General features: G+C 41.7%; 1 pseudogene; it reads left to right on the top strand.

The window, feature by feature from the left end:
* Positions 1-480: 480 nt before the first annotated feature.
* LOC104428457 lies at positions 481-1,550 on the top strand (annotated as a pseudogene).
* The last annotated feature ends 7,607 nt before the right edge of the window (positions 1,551-9,157 follow it).

Here is a 9,157-nt window from a genome sequence, read left to right as displayed (position 1 = left end):
ACATTGTAGTACCACGGGAAAAGAAAGTACGTATTCTTGTGGTTAGTTTGAGTTCATTACTTCTTTCATATGGAATTAAACCTGTATATTGATGACATTCTTTATAGGCCGTGAAGTTGTGCTTTTTTTCTTTGTTAGATTAGCTTTACCAATCCATTGTTCTAATTCAGACTCAAATTGTCCTAAAACTACTAAGCTTTTCGAGGAAACCTCATGATACAATTCTGCATAAAGTTTCAAAGTGTGGTTGCTTTTGCACGGTGCAATGATTTACTGTGTAATTAATCATGTGATTAATTATTCTGAAAAAACGATGTTGTATGCAGGTGTTGCTGGGGCCATTATAGCGCTGCTATTTAGTATAGGCTTTCTATATTTGGGACACAAGAAAATGAAGCTCATTAGGCTAAAAAAAAATACTTCAGGCAAATTGGGGGCTTGCTTTTACAACAACAATTAGATGAATCAGACAGACACAAAAGCCATGAAAATCTTCAGCGCTGAAGAGCTAGAGAAGGCCACCAATAATTATAATGAGAGTAGAATAGTCGGCCGAGGAGGATACGGTACCATTTACAAAGGATCATTGCCAAATGGTATGGTAGTTGCAATTAAGAAGTCCAAGCTTGTGGACCGGAACCAAATTGAACAGTTCATCAATGAAGTCATTGTGCTTTCTCAAATTAATCATCGTAACATGGTCAAGCTTTTGGGATGTTGTTTGGAAACAGAGGTGCCTTTATTGGTGTATGAGTTCATCAACAATGGAACTCTATTTGATCACATCCACAACCCAAACAAATCATCGAAGCTGTCTTGGGAGACTCGGTTGAGAATTGCTTTGGAAACTGCCGGAGTCCTCTCGTACTTGCACTCCGCAGCTTCCATTCCCATTGTCCATCAAGTGTCAAGTCAGCAAACATCCTTTTGGATGCTAATTACACTGCAAAAGTCTCTGATTTTGGAGCTTCAAGATTAGTCCCACTTGCTTAGACACATTTGTTCACCATGGTTCAGGTAACATGGGGATACTTAGACCCTGAATACTTGCAAACAAGCCAATTGACAGAAAAGAGTGATGTTTACAGCTTTGGGGTTGTGCTAATCAAGCTACTGACAGGGAAGAAGGCAATTTCATTTGAACTATCAGAAGAAGAGAGGAGCTTGGCAATGTACTTTCTTTCGTCACTAGAAAACGACAAATTGTTTCAGATTGTTGAGGATGTTATTACAAACGAAGGAATCAATGAGCAAGTGAGGGAAGTTGCCAATCTTGCAAAGAGATGCTTGACAATAAAAGGAGAGGAGAGACCAACCATGAAAGAAGTGGCAATTGAATTGGAGGGAATCAGAGCAATGGCTAAACCTTCTGGTGACGGTAATACAGATGTGAATCAGGAAGATATGGTTCATCTGCTGGGAAAGAAGACCGACATGCACAAGGATAGAAGTGGGACCATGAACATTGGGTACCCAGATATCATGGAAGAGCATCTCATGCCAATGGTCAGTAGTGGGAGATGAGAATATGTAAGTTACCGATATATATATATGTGTGTGTGTGTTGTGGTAGATGTTATGGTTGCACTAGGTTTCCCTGGGTTGGACTAAATCACTTGGCTTTTTTCCACGTTGAAAGTAGTAGCATTTGGGTTGTCTCTTGTTCATCAAATGGTTGCCATGCGTGTATTTTAGCTTTAAAAGCTTTTGGATCTAATTCAGTGATAGGATGTAAAAGATGGTACAATTCTTTCTATCCTTTGTTGGGGATGCTTTTGAGATTTGAGAGCTACCTTGTCTCTAACTTTGCTCGAGGGTATTGTTTGTCCGACTTAATGAAAAATTTTCTTGGGTTATTCCATGGTCTTGGCTCTTGCCTTGCTAGTTATAGTGCGAATTTTTTTGGGTGTCGATTGTACACATGACATATGTTCAATTCCATGCACTACCAACCGAAATGAATTTCACATTTGGGTCTTTCATCCAGTGACTTATGCTTACGTTACTCGTCCTTAAAATCAGTGGGGTCGGATCATATTTTCCTCCAATCCATCTTGTGATTACTAAATTACAAATACAAACATCATCTATACTTATTTCTAGTAAATGAAGTAGAATATCCATTTACCGACCAAAAAAAGTAGAATATCCATTTTGTTAACTAACTAACAAAAAAAAAAAATTCCTTCAATTAGTGATAGAGGAAAATAAAGTCCAAGTGATAAATGTATTTTATGGGCTCAGTATGCTCTAACCTAAGGCGGGTCTTTACATCTAGAAAAAATTTTAGGCACAACAAAAGCATCGAATGCAGCCACTTGCCATATCTAAAAACTGAGAATTTGTGTTTACATAATCCTAATTCCTCGTAATTATGGTAGCCTATATGCACGCATTATAGTTAATACCACATTAGGGCAAGTACAATCGGTTGGGATCCAAGGGTTGAATTAGCTGATTGGTTCATTAAAAGGACTCTAGGTAACCGTTCGGTTTCCATTATTACTGCAATGTGAAGCAAGGTAAGGCTTTTCTTCTAGTTCTGATTGAATGTGCTCATCATTGTTGCTCAAAGAAAATCGACCACGAGTCATTTGCATCAAAAATTCCTAAAACTACCCAAGAGCCTAGGTCACGCTAAAAACGCATCAAATGGAAATTAACCGCGAATTTGAACCCAATTTCAGAAATTGAAAATTGTATCATGTCACGATCTATTTTTGGAACGTCGACTCATCTTCCGAATAATTTTCAGAGATTCCGATATTTTTGCGGAAAATTGGTTCTGACGTTGCGGAAAATTAGAAGAAATTCGGATGGGCCAAATTGAAGGAAAATTGGACTTCCAAGCTGAGCTATTTGGCATGAGGACTTGCAAAAATGGTATGGGTTTTTCCTTCGATGAAATTGGATATCAAATTTGGGGAATTTGTAAAGAAATTGAAACTCAATTTGAAGTGAAATTCGGAGCTAAGGAGGAGGGCTGGAATTTTAGTATTTAAATTGGATTATTGGTGGATATTTGGCTAGAAAGTATTAGGGGGACATTGCATTAAATTGGGTGGATAGAGATTAAGACCTTAAGCTTTGTTCTAATCCCTTTGAGCAAGAAATCCAGCTGCCCCTACTTTGTGTCTCTCAACCCGGCTGAAGACCGACGACTCCTCCTCCTTCACGCAAACTCCTGCTTCTGCTTTCATTTTTAATTTTCTCCCCTACATCGTCGCATCTCTCTCTGCTTCTGGTTTTGGTCTTTCATTTCCTTGAAGCTTAGGATTCTCCATCCCTCACCAGCCGCCCACAACCCACCGAGATTTCAGTCAACTCTAGCAAGAAATTTGACCACAAATCTCCACCGATCTAGCATGTGTTCGTGTCATCTCTTGCCCCTTTGCTGCCATGAAGACCAGCCCACCGAAGCCACGAAGTAGCTCTCTCTCATGCTGCCACTCGCCCTCGACAGAAGCTGCTCCACCAAATTCTGTCTCTGCCGAGCCTTCATTTCCTTCGGTCAAAGCCCCAACCGAAGGCCTTCAATGTTGACTCCTCATGCCAGCAACGCCCAAGCGTCTTCAGCGTCTCCACCAGCTCGCCAACACCGCCAGCGAACTGCTTTGCTTCTTCTTTCGGCCACTCGTCTAGCGTCAACGACCATCCGCAGCAACTCCTTTCCTTCGACCGCCAGCTGCGTCCCCACCGAGGCCCAACAGCAGTCTATGCATTTTCTGTTCCAGCCCATCTTGAAGTCAGACCAAGCCCAGCCCAGTTCGCTGCCTCCATTTCCAGCGAAGCCCTCGGATCCAACAAGTTCAGCCCAGCAAGTTGTTATTTGCTCAGTTCAGCCCATCTTGGGCCCACGAAGCAGGCCCAAGCCCAAGTCTAAGCCCAAAAACTTCTGTGGGCTTGTGAAGCTTTTGGGCCCGGCCCAAGTGTCCGCCAACGTCGCCGAAAACCGGAGTTTCGGCCGCCGTCGCGCAGTCGTCGTGGTGATCCGATCTCCACTTTTAATCAAGTGAGTTCTGCTCATTAATCCCTCATTAGTCGGTTAATGATGCTTATGGGTTGATTAGATTTAATTAAGTGCAATTAGGTGGTTAGATTATATTAGAATAATTAAATTAGGGATTTACCTATGTATGTTAGGCAAATGGTTAGTGTACTTAGCAAGTAGATATGCTCTATTATTTATAGAATGAGTCTTGGTAATTTTCCAAGCTCGTCTCAGCTTCCAATCAAGCATTACGAGCCTAAATTGGATTTATTGCATTTATTTAATAATTTTTCGTAATTATTTAATTATTTATTTATTTTCCGGAAATTCAACCGGGATGGTCGGTGACCGGAATTTCGTGCTAATTATCGTGGTACAGTCTATTTAATTTGTTGAGTACCGGGTTGTGAAAATTGAGTGAAATTGGTGATTATGAGGATTTAGTCCAAAATTTGGAAATGTCAACATTTGAAGGGAAAATAACCGTGTGAGGTTATGAATTGGATTTGAAATTGTCGAGTGGGGCTGTGATGCCACTAAGTCTAGAAATTTGCCAAGTGGGATCGTGATTCCACTTAAATCTAGAAATCGCCTAGTGGGGCTATGATGCCACTAAACATTGAAAATTACCAAGTGGGACCGTGATGCCACTAAACCTAGAAAATTGTCAGGTGAGGCCGTGATAACCACCAAATATAGAAAAGTTGTCAGTGGGGCCGTGATGACCACTTAATCTAGGTTGTGCCTATAGGGCCGTGATTTAGAGTCGAGAATGAATAGTCAGACCGACCGTGTGATGGCCTCGATGACATGTAATCGATTGAGTCGATTGATTGCTGAGTCGATCCTATTGATTGAATTGAGGGGTTGATGTGATTGTCAGTATTAATTATTGAACTGACTTGCAGGAAGGAACTGAGGCTAAGGTAAATCCTCTGACTCATGTTGTGCTTAGGCAGCCTAAGGTATATTGGCTTCCTAATTGGGTCTTAAGGGGTAAAACTTGCTGAGACGTAGTCTCACTGGTTATTGAATAACCATTTTCAGGTCCTTAGATGACTGTGGTGAAGGACCAGAAGCCCGTAATGTAGAAGGTGAAGTTTGAAGAATTGACGATCATATTGAACTAGTTAGTCATAAGACAATTCTCTTTTAATGGAAGTTGATTCCTTTCTACAGATGTTGTTTTATGAAACAATGGATTAAAACCAAATTTAACAATTCCTCTTGTACATATTTGCATTATGATTTGCAATGTGTATCAGTGTGGTTGCTTTTAAAGTGTGGAAATTTGGAGTCCTACTTTCCTATCCCATTGTTTTATTGTCTATGGATTTTATATCAGCTTCCGCATGTGTATTATAAAAAGAAAGGGTCGACGATGCGTCGTGAGACGTCGCTATTAATCGACCAGGTAAAGGATGAGTGTGTTCCCGAGGATCAGGGCATGACATCCCGTTTAAGTGATACCAGAGCGAAGTTCAAGTTTGGAGTGATAAGGAGCGATGGTTCATGGGATAGTAGTAGGAAAGACATTTAAAATTCATGCCGGTGCATGTTGATGGTAGTTGTGTGATAATATTGCTTGTTGTGTGTCGCTCATCTTCTAATCCAATGTGGATTTGGAAGACAGGTTTCAGTATAAAGGGTGAACCATGAGTGGTTAGGAGTTGAGGACTCCTAGTAAGAGGGCAGTAGCCTCTGTGACTTAGGTAGAACATCGATGAGGATCGGTGCCCAAGGTGGTTGAGATTGAGCGCCAACTTAGGCCAACGTGAGCGTAAGAGTACCGCCGTAGGCCGATACTAATGTAGTAGCATCGAGCAATCCTAGGTTCGGCGGGATCGTTCAGGCGCTAATGTTCCTTGGGAATTGGTTGAGTCAACAGGCTCTGGACCGAGCCGCTGTTGTCGCCGCATCTATTAAGGTCCAACCTGGATTGGTGGTGAGGGATCAAACTTTAGTATCTGAGTCAAGATTCAGTACAAATAGAAATGGAAATCGGTCAAGGAGAAAACTAATGTCGAGAGAAAAGTATTCTGTTCCACCCAATAGGAATGGTGAGATAGTCAAGTCAGCACCGAATGTTGTTTTCGTGCGTGATGACAGAGATCAGTCTTATGTCTTTCCTAAGACAAGAAATTGTTTGGAGTGTAACCAACAGGGTTATCTGGTCAGGAGTGGTCCTATAAGGCCGATGGGACAAATCAGAAGGAGGGCGCCATAGAACACACCGTGGAGTTTTTGGAAAAGGCCTCCAGTACCAGAAAGAGTGCATGCTGTCACTTGACATGAGATAAAAGACTCACTAGATGGGTGCCAAAAGTATGGAAGGAAGCGTAGATAAATCCAATGTCCGAGTATGGCTAGAACGTGCTGTGATGATGACCAGCATGGCCATCAAGTGAGGGACTGTTAGTAAAAGTCTAAGGTCGCATAGACACCGCTACCGTGGCTAGGACGCCACTAGGATGGAAAAAGGGACAAGATTGGAACCGACCCTGCCCTAACCAAAAGAAGAATGTTCATGGGGAGATTTTATCAGAATAGCACAGCAGAGCCTTGGACTGAGTTTGTAGAATTTCAGTTAGTTGAAATAAAGTAGAAGAAAGGGGAAACACTAGCTATAGTCGGGTTTGACTAGTTGTTGAGATAATTTGGATGCCACATGAGTAGAATGGGCTCATGGAGCATCTTGTGGTAATGAATTATGGTCATGGAGCGATCCAGCTTAGTCCATTAGCATGTGTAAGTGTCAAGGTTATTGGAAGTCGAAAAGAATATTTGATTTCATTTATCTGGTTGGCTGAAGACAACCCGTTTGTTAGACGGAGGTTGCCAAGGTTGCTTGGCGATTGGCATGGGTAGGATAGATAGGAGAACTGAAGGTTGAGGACATCTCAGTAGCCAAGAATTTCTAGATCTGTTGTCAAAAAGGAATTGTCAAGCCTGTCATTAGAAAAGGAAATAGAACTTATGATTGAGTTAACAACTGGGACAGAGCCACTCTCTAAGGCTTCTACCGCTTGTTGTCGCCTAAATTGACAAGACCAAAGATGCAGATGTGAGGATTGATGAATGAAGAATTCATGCATATCAGTGCATCACTTTAGGGAACATCAGTTTTGTGGCGAGAGAAAGAAAGATGGTTTGTTGCAATTATGCATCGACCGTCGTCAACTCAATTAGGTGACAATCAAGGACAAGTGTTCATTGTCGAAGATCGACGAATTATGTGACCAGTTACAAAAAGTGTCGGCACTTTCAAAGATCGACTTGAGGTCAGGTTATCATCAGTGGATAACCAGGAAGGGGGTATACCAAAGTGTTTCGTACTCGATATGGCCCTTGTGAGTGCAATGTAATGCCTGACGAACGTTCCAACTACTATCATGGATTTGACGAACTGAGTGTTCAAAGAATGTCTAGATCAGTTGTGATCATGTCGTGTAATGATATTCCGGTATATTTGAGGAATGCTAAGAAGCATGAGAGATGTCTGAGGATGGTGAAGGAATCTCCATGAACTCGGCGAAGATCGAATCAGTTATCAGTGGACCAAGACCAATAACTGTATCAGAGATCAGAAACCGTTTCAGTTGGACAAGTCACTACAGGAGGTTCGTGGAAGGAATCTCAACATCAGTGTCACCATTAACTTGACTCCTGAAGAAAGGAGAGAAATTCATATGAACAGACAAGTATGAAGATAATTTCCAAGAGCTTAATTAGAAGTTGGCTACCACACTTGTGTTGACCATTCCTTATGGTTTTGGAGGATGCGAAATTTATAGTGAGGCGTCGCTTAGAGGATTGGGCTGCATCATGATGTAACGTGTTGGAGTGTTACATACGCATCCCATTAGTCGACACCCCATGAGTTGAGTTACCCGGCGCATGACTTGGAACTTGTAACAATAATTTTCGCTCTGAAAATTTGAAGATATTATTTGTGTGAAGAAAGGCTCCAAATATTCGCTGACCATCAAAGTCTCAACTATTTATTCTCTCAAAATGAGATGAATATGAGATAGCATTGTGAGTTAGAACTTCGAGAGAACTGGGATGGTGATGTACTGTATCACCTTGGAAAGATGAATTAAATCACAAGTGCACTGAGTCGGAAATCTTCAGTTGCATAGATGGTGATCAAGGAGTGGAGTTTACTTTAGAGAGCTCGAAATTTGGTTTTCAAGTCTGAGGTAGGCCACCTTTCGAATTTTAGAGCCACCCATGGAACTGAATCAGAAGTCCAGTTCAGGGTTAACACGTTTCAGTTGACAAACCAGGATGTTCAGAAAATCCTACAAGAGGATACTGGTAAGGGAAAAGCTGACTTTCAGATTTTGGAAAAGGGAATGCCGAAGTGTTACGGGTGATGATAGGTGTTAGACAGTACAGAACTTGAGGGGAAGACCTTGTTAGGAATTCACTGTAGTGGTTGCAGTATTTGACCGGACAGTACAAAGAAGGTCAGAATTGGCGTAAGCACGATTGGTAGACCGATATAAAGATAGATATTACTAGATAGGTTGCAAGTGTCAGATGTGCTAGTAAGTGGGAATTCAGTAATGCAAGCCAAGAGGACTTTTACAGTCACTCAAGAGTTCCGAGTGGGAATGAAAGTATATCACGATGAACCTTGTGACGAGCTTGTTAGGGAATCAGAGAAGCAACGATCCCATTTGGATAGGGGGTTGATAGACTGATAAAGTTAACTTACTTTAGCGCAGTATGAAAAGATCTCAATTTGAATGGGCATACCGAAGTGTATGTGTGTCAGATAGTTCCTTTTGAAGCAATGCATAGCAGAGTGTGCAGAACTTCAGTTGCTAAGAGAAAGTCAAAGAAAGAAAGATCACAGGCCTAGAGTCAGTTCAGCAGTCAGTGATTTCAGTTGCTGTGATTAGTGCCAGAGTACAGACCGCTCAAGAACCGCCAGAATAGTTGTATCATTAAGCATTGAAGGCCCTTAGAGTTCCAAATTGGTGATTACATCTTTTTGAAGGTATCACCAATGAGGGATACATTGTGTTTTGGCAAGGAGGGAAAAATTGAATAGGGATCCTAATGTATCGTCTTGCATTGTTGCCGAGATTGGCGCAAGTGCACGACGTCTTTCACATGTCAAGGTTGAGGACGTATGTGCCTGACCTGACCCACGTG

This window comes from Eucalyptus grandis, chromosome 6, assembly GCF_016545825.1.
Source record: "Eucalyptus grandis isolate ANBG69807.140 chromosome 6, ASM1654582v1, whole genome shotgun sequence".
Taxonomy (NCBI): Eukaryota; Viridiplantae; Streptophyta; class Magnoliopsida; order Myrtales; family Myrtaceae; genus Eucalyptus; species Eucalyptus grandis.
The sequence above is the reverse complement of the archived record's forward strand: the minus strand, read 5'-3'. Positions and strand labels throughout refer to the sequence as shown.